At 45.1% G+C, this 18,093-nt stretch overlaps 1 protein-coding gene across 3 annotated transcripts in view; it reads left to right on the forward strand.

The window, feature by feature from the left end:
• The first annotated feature begins 497 nt into the window (after nt 1-497).
• Nucleotides 498-18,093, forward strand: part of hapln1b (hyaluronan and proteoglycan link protein 1b) — a 118,251-nt gene continuing 100,655 nt past the window's right edge. Inside the window, exon 1 of one of the 3 annotated variants that reach the window (XM_055633388.1) lies at nt 498-1,887. The gene's annotated coding sequence lies outside the window, so the exon portion shown is untranslated. Of the gene's footprint in view, nt 1,888-5,238; nt 6,038-18,093 lie in introns of those variants that run through there. The other 2 variants (XM_055633387.1, XM_055633386.1) reach the window with 2 other exon arrangements.

Consider the following 18,093-nt stretch of genomic DNA (forward strand, 5'->3'; position numbering starts at 1 on the left):
CACACAGAGAGTGGTGAATCTGTGGAACTCTCTGCCACAGAAGGTAGTTGAGGCCAGTTCATTGGCTATATTTAAGAGGGAGTTAGATGTGGCCCTCGTGGCTACAGGGATCAGGGGGTATGGAGAGAAGGCAGGTACAGGATACTGAGTTGGATGATCAGCCATGATCATATTGAATGGCGGTGCAGGCTCGAAGGGGCGAATGGCCTACTCCTGCACCTATTTTCTATGTTTCTATGAGACCCTTCTTCAGCGATTTTACCTGGATAGCATGTAAAATACTGCACTTCAGTACATGCAAACCAATACCAATACTAACGTGTACAGATGAGCACCTGAGACAGCAGGGCATAGAAGACCACTAGTCATGTACATGGGATTAATGGTTCAATGGTTCTTGATTGTTACACGTACCAAGGTACAGTGAAATTATTTTTTTTTGCATGCAGTTCAATATAGCATTATTAGACATAAGCACAATCTTAGATTAAGTATATAGTGTATAGAAACAGTCCATGGAGACAATATACACGTGTCACCATGGTTTGGCGGGTTAGTATGGATTGGTTCATGATGGCCAGCGTAGATGAATGGTCACTTTCAGTATTGTTTGATTCGATGATTCCAAACACAGAAAATGAGCATCAAGGTACAGCAGGGGAGATGGGGTTTGAACAAGGGTCCTGACCCAAAACATCACCCATCCTTTTCCTCCAGAGATGCTGCCTGACCCGCAGAGTTACTCCAGCACTTTGTGTCTATCTTTCTACACTGATTAAGAGGTGTTGGTTAATAATGCAGAGAGAATGGAACATTAAAAAAAGTTCACTAAACATAGAAACATAGAAATTAGGTGCAGGAGTAGGCCATTCGGCCCTTCGAGCCTGCACCGTCATTCAATATGATCATGGCTGATCATCCAACTCAGTATCCCGTACCTGCCTTCTCTCCATACCCCCTGATCCCCTTAGCCACAAGGGCCACATCTAACTCCTTCTTAAATATAGCCAATGAACTGGCCTCGACTACCCTCTGTGGCAGAGAGTTCCAGAGATTCACCACTCTCTGTGTGAAAAAAGTTCTTCTCATCTCGGTTTTAAAGGATTTCCCCCTTATCCTTAAGCTGTGACCCCTTGTCCTGGACTTCCCCAACATCGGGAACAATCTTCCTGCATCTAGCCTGTCCAACCCCTTAAGAATTTTGTAAGTTTCTATAAGATCCCCTCTCAATCTTCTAAATTCTAGAGAGTATAAACCAAGTCTATCCAGTCTTTCTTCATAAGACAGTCCTGACATCTCAGGAATCAGTCTGGTGAACCTTCTCTGCACTCCCTCTATGGCAATAATGTCCTTCCTCAGATTTGGAGACCAAAACTGTACGCAATACTCCAGGTGTGGTCTCACCAAGACCCTGTACAACTGCAATAGAACCTCCCTGCTCCTATACTCAAATCCTTTTGCAATGAAAGCTAACATACCATTGGCTTTCTTTACTGCCTGCTGCACCTGCATGCCTACCTTCAATGACTGGTGTACCATGACACCCAGGTCTCGCTGCATCTCCCCCTTTCCCAATCGGCCACCATTTAGATAATACTACAGCTGTCCAAAGCACAGGTGGACGCTGGGATGCCTGAGGAGGCTTAGTCACTGCGTTTAACCAAATCAGGGGTCAATAGTTGACGGGACTAGGCATTTAATCAGGTGGAAGGTGAGGCATGATTTCAATGAATGGGGCAGGTTAAAGGGAGTGTCATATTGACTCATTATGCCATTATTGAAGACCGTTCAGAGGAGGTCGGTTTCACTTTATGACGCTGGGCGTGGAAATATTGTGAATTGAGAAAAGGTTGAATTCATACTCATTGAAGCTGAAAAGGACGAAAGGTAATCTTACCTACCGGTGTTAGGTTTTTAAGAGGTGTTGACGGTGTAAATGCGCATGGCGGAGTCCAGAGTGTCAAAATGAGGAGGGCACCCATTTGGGACAGAGATGAGAGGCTCAACATGCTGCCAGATGAGAGACTTCCCCAGTGGTTTTGAACTCGGATCTCCGGATTGTTAGCAGTAAATGCTGGAATATACCAGCCTGATGATCTAACCGCTGTGCCACCAATGTTGGTTCTGACAGCGAGCGCAGTGACAGCGTGTGGACCCTCTCCCAAACCCGCCAGCCCCTTTGCTCCGTGTCTCCACCGCTAAAAAATGTAGCAGGTTCAATGCGTTAACTGTTAAAAAAAATCTCGGTTTGCAGGAAGCAGCCGATCTTAAACTATCAAATGCTATGTAATAGACATTTACACTGTGAGGTGACTTAGGAGCGGAGATTGTAATCAGATGGGCGGCTTGCATTCGCAAACGTAACAATTTTAATGTACCGTGATCGCCCTGTATATTTTATACATACTATCCCTGGAGATCATCATAACCCCGATGTCAGGAAGTACAATGTATATACGTCTTTCTAATTGATATACATTCCGATGTGTTTATTTTAATATATTCCGATATATACCATTTCCTACCATACCTATGCCTAGTGAGAAATGGTGTAACTGGATGGACACAAAGTGCTGGAGTAACTCAGCGGGTTAGGCAGCGACCATGGAGATGGTGGCGTTTCGGCTCGGAGTCCTTCTTCAGATAGAAAGCAGAGGGGATGGAGCTGGCGGTAGGAGAAGACCAGAACAAAGCAGGCCCACCAACATTTGGCCAAGGAATGTGTAGGGAGGAAATGCAGAAGGGTCTCGACCCGAAACGTCACCCATTCCTTCTCTCCACAAATGCTGCCTGTCCCGCTGAGTCTACTCCGCTATACAATCGTGGCGGATCTATCTTTCCCTCTCAACCTCACTATTTAAAAGTGGCTAAAGGGATCAGGGGGTATGGAGAGAAGGCAGGTACAGGATACTGAGTTGGATGATCAGCCATGATCATATTGAATGGCGGTGAAGGGCCGAATGGCCTACTCCTGCACCTATTTTCTATGTTTCTATGTTTCACTGCTCTGCCTTCTCTACACAACCTCTGACATCCGTGCCAATCAAGAATCTATCTATCTCTGCTTTAAAAATATCAATTGACTTGGCCCCCACAGCCTTCTGTGACAATGAGTTCCACGGATTCACCAACCTCTGATTAAAGAAATTCTTCCTTCTCTCCTTCCTAAGGCAATGCTGGGGTTGCTTAAAATTTGGAGCAATCAATGTTCATACCGCTGGATTGTACGCTGCCCAAGGGAAATATGAGGTTATGATCTTCTTGTGTGTCCACGGTAGCCGTGTGTTGGAACCGGTTCTAGACTAGGTGCAGGATGATGGCAGTACTAAATGCTGCCAACTCCTACCGGAATAGGTGATATCATGTCTGTGTGGCAATTCCCGCCTTGTGGTCTTTAGGGAATTGAGGGAATAGGGCTAAAGTTAAACTTGACCAGGTGGATAGTGTCAGAAGAGGCTTGTATCCAAACCACTCGGGATTTTCAATGGAGATATAAATAGAAACAGCTTCCCGGTCCAAGGTAGATGGGTATATATGAGCTATAAATAGATTTGGGCGGGAGAAGCGAATCAACCACAAATACCTAAACACCTCCAACCCAACTATGAAATACACCAGAGGGCGTCGGTTAATGTCAAATACACGCCGCTCTGTACCGAATATTCGGAGTGATATTAATAACAGAGTGATTTATTAATCAAATGGAGGGAAAGTAATATGGGAAAAATAATACTGCTGCATAGGAAGGAGGTGCAGATGCTGGTTTAAGTCAAAGATAGACACAGAATGCTGGAGTAAGTCAGTGGGTCGGGCAGCATCTCTGGAGAAAAGGAATAGTCAACGTTTCGGATCGAGACTGAGCGACGTCACCTGCTCCTTATCTCCAGAGATGTTGCCTGACCCGCTGAGTTACTCCAGCTTCTCGTGTCTAGAATATCGTTCCACTTGGTCTTTACGATCGTGTAACATTTCACCACTTTGCGTTTGACCAAAGTCCCGCACGTGTGTGTGTGTGTGGGTTGGTGTGTGTGTGCGTGTGTGTATGTGTATATGTGTGCGTGTGTTTGCGTGTGTGTATGTGTGTGTGTTTGCGTGTGTGTGTGTGTGTGTGTGTGTGTGTGTGTGTGTGTGTGTGTGTGTGTGTGTGTATATGTGTGCGTATGTGTGTGTGTGTGTGTATGTGTGTGTGTGTGTATGTGTGTGTGTTTGTGTGTGTGTATGTGTGTGTGTGTGTGTGTGTGTGTGTGTGTGTGTGTGTGTGTGTGTGTGTGTGTGTGTGTGTGTGTGTGTATGTGTGTGTGTGTGTATATGTGTGTGTGTGTGCGTGTGTATAGTGTGCGTGTTGGTGTGTGTGTGTGTTGGTGTGTGTGTGTGTGTGTGTGTGTGTGTGTGTGTGTGTGTGTGTGTGTGTGTGTGTGTGTGGTGTGTGTGTGTATGTGTGTTGGTGTGTGTGTGTGTGTGTGTGTGTGTGTGTGTGTGTGTGTGTGTGTGTGTGTGTGTGTGTGTGTGTGTGTGTGTATATGTGTGTGTGTGTGTGCGTGTCCGTGTGTGTATGTGTGTTGGTGCGTGTGTTGTGTGTGGTGCGTGTTTGCGTGTGTATGTGTGTGTTGGTGTGTGTATGTGCCGATGTGTGTATGTGTATAATTAAATGGACATGAGTAGCAGGATTCTGAGCTTCTTCAGGGCTAGGGTTAGATTTGAAGGGACAAGGGCTTTTGTTTCACACCCGAAGATGCATTGGAGACGGTCTGTGTCGAATAAAAAGCAAAATACAGCACTCCTGTCTACCCCCGTCTGCATGAGGCTGCCTGCAACCTACACAATCTGCTTTGGTGGGTTAGCATGGCTGTCTTGTGAAGCAACAGCGCCGCTTGTCGCAACTACGCTGCCAATATTTGCCAGACCGACAGCCGCGGGGAAGGACAGCGGCGAACTGGATATCTGGATGCGCCTAGCCACTCATCGCACTTCACCAGAAATCTTTTGGCATATTTCTTTGCCTTTTGTTTTTGGAAGTCAGCAGACCATGGATAGATTTTTCTCTCCGTTTTATTTCCCCGAGAAAGGTGGAGAAGCGAAGTGCCTGGTCGGTCTGGCTCCTTTGAGAAGTCACGTCTCCTCAGTTGGAATAAACGCTAAATGTAATGAAAAGTTCGTTTGTAAGGGAAGTCGCACTCTGTGCTCAAAGGGAGCTCTGTGCTGAAATATGAAGCGATTTCCTCTCACTAGGCAGACTGACTGGACCTTAAACCTCACTCATGAGCGGCGCTGACTTTTGATATATGTTTTTTTGCGCTTATTTTCTGTTTGACTCGAGCGCCGAACGGTCATTCAGTTGAACATAAGAGCCCAGTCACTTCTCTGAGTCAATAGGGAACATAAATCAGAGCCCACACACTATGAAAGGGCACCGAACCCACACGGAACCCCACCCGTTGTCAGGGGCATGAAACCAACACAAAATAAACAGGCAGAGGGAGGGGAAAGGAAAGTCACTCCAAAACCACATTTGAACTCATAATGCACCCCTGTGTTCATTGGCATGTCCGCCTCTGTCTCTTAAGTCCTTCCTTTCTTAAACTTACCTACCTCTTCTCCTTGCAAGCTGATTTTTTTAAAACTTGCATGGGGTGATTATGGATTTGCATTGAAACCACATATCACACTCTGTTTCCCGCCGCTTGCTCGCACGTCCAACGTTTATTTGATGAAAGTTGACTTTATTCCTGGCTTCAGCCGACGTACGAAGCTATTTGTATGACGTCGTGGCTATTTCCTCTTGGTGGGAAAAGTGTCTTCTTCCTCCATGGACCCAAATCTCCACCACCCGGAGCAGCGAACGGACAGTGAGCAGTAACACAGGAAGGTCCAGGAAGGTGAGCCCGGTCCAGTTCACATCTGCACTTTGCTGGCAACCCGTGGCAGGCGCCAACACACAAAGTTTAGCGGAAACTCCGAGAATTGTTTTCTCGTGTGTTTGTGTGTGTGTGTGTGTGCGTAATTTTGACAGGACTTCAGACTCCGCGATAGCTGTCAAGTAAGTGTAATCAATGTGATAATTGTGGTGTTAACGGATTTACAGTAACATGGATTGGTGATAAAACAGGAGGAAGGGAGGGGGTGGGGGTATAGAATGGAGTCGGATGCTACTTGGTTTTAGGTTAAACATGCCATTGAGATGCTGAATGATAATTTGTGGTTTATCAAAAATGACCGTCCTCATTCATGCCAAATACTGTTCGCCTTTCGTGTTAGACCAGCCATAAAAAAACGAGAATTAATTACAACTTTAAGAGCGAATATTTCTGCTGGAATCTTGAGCAAAACACGAAATTGCTGGAGGAACTCAGTGCGCCAAGTAGTATCTGGGGAAGGAAGACACAACAAGCTGGAGTAACTCAGCAGGACAGGCAGCATCTCTGGAGAGAAGGAATGGGTGACGTTTCTTCACACTGGGGAAGGACGAATGGACAAGCGACGTTCCCAGACAGGACCATTAGACCTTGGACCGTCCGAGACAGGACCATTTGGACCTTAAGACTTTAGAGATACAGCGTGGAAACAGGCCCTTCGGCCCACCAAGTCCGCGCCGACTAGCGACATTAGCACCATCCTACACACTAGGGACAATTTACATTTGTGTTTAACCAAAGCCAATTAGCCTTCTTCAGAAAAAATCAGAGGTTTGAAAAACTGTCCGAAACGTCTCCAGCCCATATTCTAGCCGGGCTCACAGAGTTCCTCCAGCATTTTAGGATTCGAATGAAATTGGTAGGATTGCTCTGATAGCCACCATAGACTCGATGGGCCGAACAGGTCCCGTGTCAGAAGGAAATATGAAGCATTCTGCGGTTCGGCAGTGCGAGCAGCGCTGCCTGTTCATGCTGGATATCGGGGTCAGATCGCACTTTCAAAGTTCACGTTAGAAAACGAGAGAGGACATTCCAGGTTAACAATTGAGATGAAGCATTTGTAGTGAAGATATGGGTATTTGTGATTGGCTGCATATTTGGCCCATGTGGATTTCGTTACCGAATTCCTTGCATAAAGCAGCGCTGCCCGGATCTGTCAGTGTTACAGAATTCAAAACATATTTATAATCTGTTGCTGTTTGATTCGTTTTAAATGAGAAACATTATGATCAAAAATGCGATCTCGCTGAAATGGTTTTAGTAAGGAGATACTGGGCGGTACATTCACTTGGGGATCCTCAAAGAGTGATCCAAGTGTTCCTCTGTGTCGCTTGACAAAGTGCAGTCTAGACCACTGGGAGTTTGAAATTTGTCCACCAGGGAAAGAAAATCATCAATCATCGATCTAAAATCTAATTTTCCCCCAACACCAGCAACTGATTTAACCCCATGATCTCGGGGTTAAATTTAAAACGAATCCAGAAATCCCAATTTGAGAATCAGTGGAGATGCGGCCCGTTCCGGCAAGAGTGAAACCCCAATCCTCAGTTCTGCCTTGACCAAACACCCATTTGACTTGAACTGGTGAAGAAAAGCCCTTTTACGCGCATGCAAATAAATGATGCAGGTTTTTTTTCTCAAATAGTTCGCCTTTCCTTGCTTAAGGTAGTTGAGAAGACTGAAATAACAAGCAGCTAATTGGACCAAGTGCAAAAGTAGGGCGAGGCAGTTTGCTAAGCAAAATATTGTGCGTGTGAGGGCGGTTTGTTCATAATGCTCTCCCTTATTGAACTGAATGGGGAGTTTGTGACATTGCATGCGTGCGAGGAAACTTTATACGGTAGCCATGCGCCACCTACTGCCCATTGAAGCAACCTTTCTTTAAAACCGACTCCCCAACATTTCCGATTTTTTTCCCCAGTGAATAAGTGAATTGTACCGTTGTATTTAGATGCCTTCAAGCTACAAGGTGGTTGGATGGTTTGCCCACTCTATAATACTCACTTTTCAAATACTGTGTACAAAGCGTTAATATAAAGAACACATCATTTTATTTATCATAGTTGTCATCAGTAATCAGTTCTCTCTGATAACATGAATTGATAGATAACATCAGTTACCTCTCGTTGCCCATCTCCTGACTCTCAGTCTGAAGAGGGGTTTAACCCAAAACGTCACCTATTCCTTTTCTCTAGAGATTCTGCCTGTTACTCCATCCTGAGTTACTCCAATGTTTTGTGCTTTGTCTTCATTTTATTTATAACTGGTTCCAACATGTGTATCTGTGCATGGGTGTATGTAGAAAGGCAACGTGGAAACTCCCGTTTCATTATCACTGCTAGGACTATGTTGATGAAACATAGATAGAAACATAGAAAATACATGCAGGAGGAGGCCATCCGGTCCTTCGAGCCAGCACCGTCATTCATTGTGATCATGGCTGATCGTCCCCTATCGATAACCCGTGCCTGCCTTCTCCCCATATCCCTTGACTCAACTAGTCCCTAGAGCTCTATCTAACTCTCTCTTAAATCCATCCAGTGACTTGGCCTCTGTGGCAGGGAATTCCATTAATTCACAACCCTCTGGGTGAAAACGTTTTTCTCACCTCAGTCTTAAATGACCTCCCCTTTATTCTAAGACTGTGGCCCCTGGTTCTGGACTCGCCCAACATTGGGAACATTTTTCTTGCATCTAGCTTGTCCAGTCCTTTTATAATTTTATATGTTTCTATAAGATACCCCCTCATCCTTCTAAACTCCAGTGAATACAAGCCTAGTCTTTTCAATCTTTTCACATATGACAGTCCCGCCATCCCATGGATCAATCTCGTAAACCTACGCTGCACTGCCTCAATCACAAGGATGTCCTTCCTCAAATTAGGAGACCAAAACTGTACACAATACTCCAGATGTGGTCTCATCAGAGCCCTATACAACTGCAGAAGAACCTCTTTACTCCAATACTGAAATCCTCTTGTTATGAAGGCCAATATTCCATTAGCTTTCTTCACTGCCTGCTGTACCTGTAAGCCAACTTTCAGTGACTGGTGTACAAGGACGCCCAGGTCTCGCTGCACCTCCCCCTTACCTAACCTAACCCCATTAAGATAATAATCTGCCCCATTTTTTTTGCCACCAAAGTGGATAACCTAACATTTATCTATATTATACTGCATCTGCCCACTCACTCAACCTGCCCAGGTCACCCTGCAACCTCCTAACATCCTCTTCACAGTTCACACTGCCACCCAGCTTTGTGTCATCCGCAAACTTGCTAGTGTTGCCCCTAATTCCCTCTTCAAAATCATTAATATATATGGTAAACAGTTGCGGCCCCAACACCGAGCCTTGCGGCACTCCACTCGCCACTGCCTGCCATTCTGAAAAGGACCCGTTCACTCCTACTCTCTGGTTGGTACATGAATACGCACAGTTGACTGCAATAACCATATACAAGCCTACAGAACCCATATGTAAAAGTATTTTAGTAACCAGGCGCAGTGTCACCAGTAATCCCTGTACCAGGCATTATACTTTGAATAGAGAATGTAGATCCAAGCATAACATGTGCCCTCACGTTTATTAATGCAATACCAGTTCTTGTAGTCATCTTTGGCACACTAACAACTTCCAAAAATATATATTCTTCAATAATGGGATATTGTAATTTTAATTAAATAGTTGGATCAGATACTGGAGCTGTTTGGCAAACTCAAGCTATTTAATGCGATTCAGATGTAACTGGGTAATTTAGTCAATCAGATAACCTGCAAACCTTTCTGGAATGGCCATTTTTCTGGGAAAGAGCAGTATATTTGTGCAAAAATAACGCAATCCAAGATTAAAGCTGTAAAATGTGTCACATAATGGGTCACCAGCGTTTTTAAAAGTATTGATTTTGATATTGGCTTATTATTGTCACGTGTAATGAGATATTGTGCAAACATTAGTTTGTGTGCCATCTAGTCAAGCCGTAACATACATGATCATAGCAAAAGGATTTGAGTATAGGAGCAGAGAGGTTCTACTGCAATTGTACAGGGTCTTGGTGAGACCACACCTGGAGTATTGTGTACAGTTTTGGTCTCCTAATCTGAGGAAAGACATTCTTGCCATAGAGGGAGTGCAGAGAAAGTTCACCAGACTGACTCCTGGGATGGCAGGACTTTCATATGAAGAAAGACTGGATAGACTTGGTTTGTACTCGCTAGAATTTAGAAAATTGAGGGGGGATCTTATAGAAACTTACAAAATTCTTGAGGGGTTGGACAGGCTAGATGCAGGAAGATTGTTCCCGATGTTGGGGAAGTCCAGAACAAGGGGTCATAGTTTAAGGATAAGGGGGAAATCTTTTAGGACCGAGATGAGGAAAACATTTTTCACACAGAGAGTGGTGAATCTCCGGAATTCTCTGCCACAGAAGGTAGTTGAGGCCAGTTCATTGGCTATATTTAAGAGGGAGTTAGATGTGGCCCTTGTGGCTAAAGGGATCAGGGTGTATGGAGAGAAGGCAGGTACGGGATACTGAGTTGGATGATCAGCCATGATCATATTGAATGGCGGTGCAGGCTCGAAGGGCCGAATTGCCTACTCCTGCACCTATTTTCTATGTTTCTATGAGTACAAGTAGTGTGCAAGTTGTGCAAAGAGAACAATACCAGAGGTCAGAATACAGCATTACAGCTGTGCAGCACAGTGGCACAGCAGTGGAATTACTGCCTTACGGCTCCAGAGGCTCGGTTCGATCCTGACGACAGGTGCTGTCTGTACAGACACGGAATACGGACATTCCACATTCTCTCTGTGATTGTGTGGGTTTTCTCCAGGTGCTCCGCTCTCCTCCCATGCGCCAAAGACGCACAGGTTTGTAGCTTAATTGTTGTCGGTAAAATTGTCCCTACTGCGTAGGACAGTGCTAGCGTCACCCATAATCGAGGTGATTACTGGTCAGCGCAGACTCAGTGGACCGAACGCCCTGTTTCCGCACTGTATCTCTAAAGTGTAAAAAGTCTAAAGCTAGAGAAAGTGCAGATAACAAAAAAGTTCAATAGCCACATGAGGTAGGTTGGGAGATCGGGGCTTTACCATATAATCCTTAGCTTACCGTTGACAAATATTTGCGATTTTTTCAGTAGTCTGGGGCAGGACAACTGGCACGATAAGCTGATGCCTTTAAATAAGATGCTTCCTATGGCTGAATCTGTGTAATTAAATCTTTCATATGCTGTCATTCCACAGCTTCAGTACATAAAGGGTAGAAAAACTGATGAAAGAGCAGGCAAACAAATTCCCTTTGAAGATGACTGTCGTAATGTAGGAAATGATCTCAATTAGCAGAAACGTACAATTACCAGGGTCTGTCCTGTTCTGCGCATTTTGTGTGCACAAAAAGATCATGGAAAAGTGATAAATGCAGAAATAAATCCATGAAAAATGTTATAATCTTTGGTTTAGATTTTCCCAATTCCAGTTAACTGTTTGGGGAAAAAAGGAAGGTGCATTTCATAGCATAGGTTTGATATTTGTTACCAAATTCACTTCTTTCCTGATCCACTTACACTTCTGACACCATTTTTAGTGACAGAGACTGCTGTTCTGCAACAAGTCCCTTGCACAGCTTGCCTTTAGCTTACAAGAGGCAATGGAAATATGTTTTGTATATCATATGTTTTTTTTTAGTGTGTTTTAAAAGTTTGTGTTAATGTTCTCTGGTTTGTTTTATGTGGGTGGTGGGGGAGGGGGTCGTGGGAAACTTTTTTCGATCTATTACCCTGCCGTACATGCGATTGTTTTCCGGATCGTATCTCCGGTTGCTCTGCGGCCTAACATCATGGGGCTGGAGGCCTTGCTAGGGACTGACTTTGAGCCCCACCGCGGGGTTGTGGACTTTGCCTGGGATCGATGCTCCAACCTCGGCCTGCGGATTTCACCATCGAGGAGCTCACAGTCTCGGGGAGAGACCGATGTCAGGAAGCTTCAAACGACACAAAAGGCTTCGGCCAGCCCCGACCCAGGGCCAGATCGCCCGGCACTGGAACCTGAGAGGATCATCCTGTCAACGGAAGGCTTGGGGCCCCCGAACGCGGGTGAATGAAGAAGGGAAGAGATTGAACTTTTTTTTGCCTTCCATCACAGTGAGGAATGTGGAGGTGTCACCGTGGTGGATGTTCATGTTAAAATGTGTTTTGTGTGTTCTGTTGCTTTTTATTGGTATGAGATTATGCCAAATGAAATTCCTCGTATGTAGCAAAACATACTTGGCTAATAAATTATGATTATGATTATGTTTATATGGAAGGGCAAATATTTCCGGCTTTATAGGGAATGGAACTAATTAACTAACTGACTTCAGGAAACAAGATCCAGTTTCAAGTACCTAGGCGTAAATATCACCAACAGTCAAAACTGGACCGACCACATTAAAACTTAGGCAGAGAAAGCACGCCAATGCCTCTACGGCCTCAGAAGACTAAGGACATTCAGCAAGCCTCCATGCCTCTTACCACCTTCTACAGATGCTCTGTGGAAATGAGTGGCACGGTGGGGCAGTAGTAAAGTTGCTGCCTTACATTGCCAGAGACCCTGGTTCGATCCTGACTAGGGGTACTGTCTGTACATTTTACCCATGACTGCGTGGGTTTTCTCAGGGTACTCTGGTTTCCTCCTACATACCAAAAACGTACAGATTTGTCGGTTGATTGGCTTTGGTGAAAGATGTAAATTGTCCCCAGTGTGTAGGATAGTTTGAGTTTAACATTCTTTTGGACGGCATGGTAGAGCTGCCGCGTTGATAGAGTTGCTGCCTTACAGCGCCAGTGACCCAGGTTTGATCCTGACTATGGGTGCTTGTCTGTACGGAGATTGTACATTCTCCCTGTGACCTGCGTGGGTTTTCTCTGGGAAGCTCCAGTTTCCTCCCACACTCCAAAGACGTACAGGTTTAACCATATAACCATATAACAATTACAGCACGGAAACAGGCCATCTCGGCCCTACAAGTCCGTGCTGAACAACTTTTTTTCCCTTAGTCCCACCTGCCTGCACTCATACCATAACCCTCCATTCCCTTCTCATCCATATGCCTATCCAATTTATTTTTAAATGATACCAATGAACCTGCCTCCACCACTTCCACTGGAAACTCATTCCACACCGCTACCACTCTCTGAGTAAAGAAGTTCCTCCTCATATTACCCCTAAACTTCTGTCCCTTAATTCTCGTCATGTCCTCTTGTTTGAATCTTCCCTATTCTCAAAGGGAAAAGCTTGTCCACATCAACTCTGTCTATCCCTCTCATCATTTTAAAGACCTCTATCAAGTCCCCCCTTAACCTTCTGCGCTCCAGAGAATAAAGACCTAACTTATTCAACCTTTCTCTGTAACTTAGTTGTTGAGTGGTTAGTTTGTAGGCTGATTGACTTGGTATATATATAAATTGTCCCTAGTGTGTGTAGGATAATGTTAGTGTGCGGGGATCACTAGTCGGTGCGGACTCGGTGGGCCGAAGGGTCTGTTTCCGTGCTGTATCTCTAAATTAAACTAAACACTAGAAAGAATTAATAATTTGTTAATGATTTGTTAATATCAGGATTAACAAACTCATCAGGAAGGCTGGCTCCATCCTGGGGATGGAGTTGGAGTTGGATGCATGGATGTTGGTCTTGGAGGGGAGGATGCTCCACAAACTGCGGGGCATCTTGGACAATACAGCTCACCCCCTCCATGACACACTGGTCAACCTGAGGAGCACCTTCAGCAACAGACTGGTTCCACCGAGATGCAGTACAGAACCCCACAGGAGATCCTTCAAACTGTACAACTGCTTCCCCTTTTGTCAAGAGGTCGACTGTCTCCCCTTCCCCACCCCCCTCCCCAATCTTTGCACATCCCCAATCCTTTCCACTCGTGACTTTAATTTCATGTTTCATGTATTCTGTGTTTCATGATTGTTGGCAGGCGAATTTCCCTCCTGGGATAAATAAGGTTCTATCGTGTTGTATCGCATCCTGTTGGGATACATCGCAGCTTAGTTTGGCAATAGCTCTGCCCGAGATTGATAGATGTAACACAGTTTATAATTCAAACCATCAACTCCATCTACACTGCACACTGCTATGGGACAGCAGCCAATATAATCAAGGATTGTTGACAGCCTGGCCATTTCCCCCTCCCCCCCCCCCCCCCCCCCCTTCCCGACAAGCAGAAGATGAGCAAGCTTAAAAACATGTAACACCATATTGAGGAATATTTTTATCGCCACAGTTACCAGACTAGTGAATGGTCCTCTCATGAACTGATGATGCGGTCTCGATCCAGCAACCTACCACAAAGTGGTTCTTGCACTTGTCTTTGTTTGCAGTTTCTCTGCAACTGTAGCAAAGTTTTCCATTGTATCTTGGTACATGTGACAATAATAAACCAATGCCAATCAAGTCTAAAAATTCTCGAAAATCCAAGTTTTTTTGTGGCACATGGACTCCAGTTGCACTATTTAGAATATTTTCATTTTCAAGATAGACACCATGTGCTGGAGTAACTCCGCAGGGTCAGGCAGCATCTCTCCAGAGAAAAATGATGGGTGATGCTTTGCGTCAAAACCCTTCGTCAAGAACTCTGAAGAAAGGTTCTGACCCAAAATGTCATCTATTCCCTTTCTCCAGGGATGCTGCCTGACGTGCTGAATTACTCCAGCACTTTGTGTCTATCTTTGGTGTAAACCAGTATCTACAGTTCCTTCCGACACATTAATATTTTCAATTTGTTTCTACTTTTCTAAGAAAACTAGCAAATATAACTAGAGGTTTGTTCTGTCGTTTCCAGGTATTAAGACTTGGGCTACACCCTTCCTTGATTCCAATGACGACATTTTCATGGCAAATTCATTTTTAGCTGCATTGCTTCAACTGCAAAGGTTACCTATTGAAAATAGATCAAAGGACTTTATTCAAAGAAAAATTATGCTTGAAAAATGGTACTCAAATCTGCCCAAATGAGCTAGTTTTTAAGAGTAACACAATTATTGATCACAATTTGTGCCTGAATTATTGGATCACTTGTCAGAAACCTTTGTGATTATTTATAGAAACTTATAGAAACTTACAAAATTCTTATAGAAACATACAAAATTCTTATAGGAACTTACAAAATTCTTATAGAAACTTACACAATTCTTAAGGGGTTGGACAGGCTAGATGCAGGAAGATTGTTCCTGATGTTGGGGAAGTCCAGTTCAAGGGGTCACAGTTTAAGGATAAGGGGGAAATCTTTTAGGACTGAGATGAGAAAAACATTTTTCACACAGAGAGTGATGAATCTGTGGAACTCTCTGCCACAGAGGGTAGTTGAGGCCAGTTCATTGGCTATATTTAAGAGGGAGTTAGTTGTAGCCCTTGTGGCTAAAGGGATCAGGGGGTATGGAGAGGCAGGTACAGGATACTGAGTTGGATGTTCAGCCATGATCATATTGAATGGCTTGAAGGGCCGAATGGCCTACTCCTGCACCTATTTTCTATGTTTCTATGTACATTAGAATGCATGATACGGAAATCAGAATGCGAAGGAAGAATTGTGGTTTTAGGAGGTTGTTTTAAAATTAGTTTCAGACTGATATGCGTTGATCTAATGAGGCCTTTCTTATGAGATTGAGACTCTCATGCTGATTCCAATTTACATTGTGGTTGGTGTCCAATGTTGACCTGATATTATGGAATATGTCTAAAAACTAATAACACAATGAATATCATGTTGGACTAGCATGCAGGCACAGCAGGCAGTGAAGAAAGCAAATGGCAGGTTGGCCTTCATAACAAGAGGAGTTGAGTGCAGGAGCAGGGCCCTAGTGAGACCACACCTGGAGTATTGTGTGCAATTTTGGTCTCCAAATTCGAGGAAGGACATTCTTCCTATTGAGGGAGTGCAGCGTAGGTTCACAAGGTTAATTCCTGGGATGGCGGGACTGTCATATGCTGAGAGAATGGAGTGGCTGGGGTTGTGTACTATGGAATTTAGAAGGATGAGAGGGCATCTCATTGAAACATATAGATTATTAAGGGTTTGGACACACTAGAGGCAGGAAACATGTTCCCGATGTTGGGGGAGTCCAGAACCAGGGACCACAGTTTAAGAATAAGGGGTAAGCCACTAAGAACGGAGATGAAGAAATACTTTTTCACACAGAGAGTTGTGAATCCGTGAAATTCTCTGCCGGTGAGGTGGAGGCCGATTCTCTGGATGCTTTCAAGAGAGAGTTAGATAAAGATAGCAGAGTCAAGGGATATGGGGAGAAGGCAGGAACGGGGTACTGATTGTGGATGATCAGCCATGATCACATTGAATGGCGGTGCTGGCTTGAAAAGTCAAATGGCCTACTCCTGTACCTATTGTCTATTGCCTATTGTCTACATGTCTAAGTGCGTTGATTAAGAGATTATTCAGTTCAGAGGTCAGCCTAAAAGCAGCACAGGCACAAAACAACATCTTGTTCTGACTTTAGTTATGAAATTGTTAGCGTTGCTTTAGTATCTCACTGAAAATGTATTTGAAAAATTCTTACCTTTACTGTAGAGGTTTCGCTATACTGTATAGATCAAGCAGTTGCAGCTCTGATATGTATTTCTTCAGTACATGCATTCATTTCATGTTCAACATCACAGGTTTAATTTGAAGGCATTTTAATTTCTTCCGCTTTTAACATGCTGATTTCGGACATTTTAGCATTTCGAATGGAAGATTTTTAGCAATTGATTATCTAGGTAGTTCGGACTGTTCATCAAAAGTCTGGAGCTGGGCAGTTGTGTGTGATAAAACCAAGAATGCTAAACCAGTCAGTTAGTTGCAGAGATTTTATGTGGTGGTGGATGGATCGGGGTGAAGGGGGAACTTTAATTCTTAATTGTCCCTTTCTCCTGATCGGCTCTCCCAATTCGCGCTAAAGCTGGGGGGCTCCGTCCGGGTTTATCGTTCATAGCCGGTTGGAGCTCCGACCCCGGAGAACTTCATTTGATACCCCTGGCTGCGCGGCTCCAAATCCCGCGCCGCCCGCGGTCGGACGTCCCAGCTCCGGGAATGTCGGGAGTCGGCGGCGTCGCAGCGCTGGGATACCAGCGGGGAGCGGGCAATGCCTTACCGGGTCAAAAGTGCGGCAAGCTCCGGAACGCTGTGTATGCCGCCTCACAGGCAATAACATGTCGCATTTCGTCGAATGGATTTACATTGCTGACTGTGTTGGGGGCTCCGTCAAAATACGGGCGGCGCCGGTTTCGTTCTCCAACCCCGGCAACTCTACCCCTGGCTGCGCGGTTCCAAATCCAGCGACGCTTTCGCGATGTTGTGTGTGTCGGATGGCCACAGCGCTCCGGAGCTTGCCGCACGGCGGCCCGGTACGGCATTGCCCGCCCAGCCGCTGGTTTCCCAGCGCTGCGACGTCTGCCAGACTCCCGACATTTGCGGAGCTGGGGCGTCCCAGCCATGCAACATTGCCAGCGCTGGATTTGGAGCGCCTCGCAGCCAGGGGTAGAGTTGCCGGGTCGTCGGAGCTACAACTGGCGCCGCCCGCAGCCCCACCGGCCACAGCGCTGGGGAGCTTACTGCACGGCGATCCGGTAAGGCATTGACCGCTCCCCCTTTCTTTCCTCTCCGACCAGGTAGGGGACTAAGAATTAAAGTTTACCCCATCACCCCCCTTCACATAAAAGCCCTCCAAACTAACTGACTAACATTTAAGCAATGATTTACAGATGTTTAATCGTCTCCCTGTCTCCAGGGAGGAGGCAGCCGCTACAGTAGTACAGACCTGGGTTGACCGTGGGTCGTTTTGGGTCAAGTCATAGAAACAAACGCGAGCTTTGGTGCGCAGACGACATCCCTGGAAAAAAAATGGCCGGTTTTCGGAGCTTTCATGGCTGATCTGGAACACCGGATAACCTGGTTGTGCACCTGTACATGATTCATTTCATGTTCAACATCACAGGGCCAATTTGAAGGCATTTTAAATTTCTTCCTGCTTTGCCTCAACATGCTGATGCTGGCAGCATTATAGCAAGCGTTGTAGTTTTGACAATTGTTATCTGTATGTTCTGACTGTTCATCTAAATTATTGATGGGCAGTTGTGAAATAATAAAACCAAGAAAGCGCAACTACTCACGTTTAATTGCAGAGCTAAACACTGTTGGATGATTC

The sequence above is a fragment of the Leucoraja erinacea genome, chromosome 3, assembly GCF_028641065.1.
Source record: "Leucoraja erinacea ecotype New England chromosome 3, Leri_hhj_1, whole genome shotgun sequence".
NCBI lineage: Eukaryota > Metazoa > Chordata > Chondrichthyes > Rajiformes > Rajidae > Leucoraja > Leucoraja erinaceus.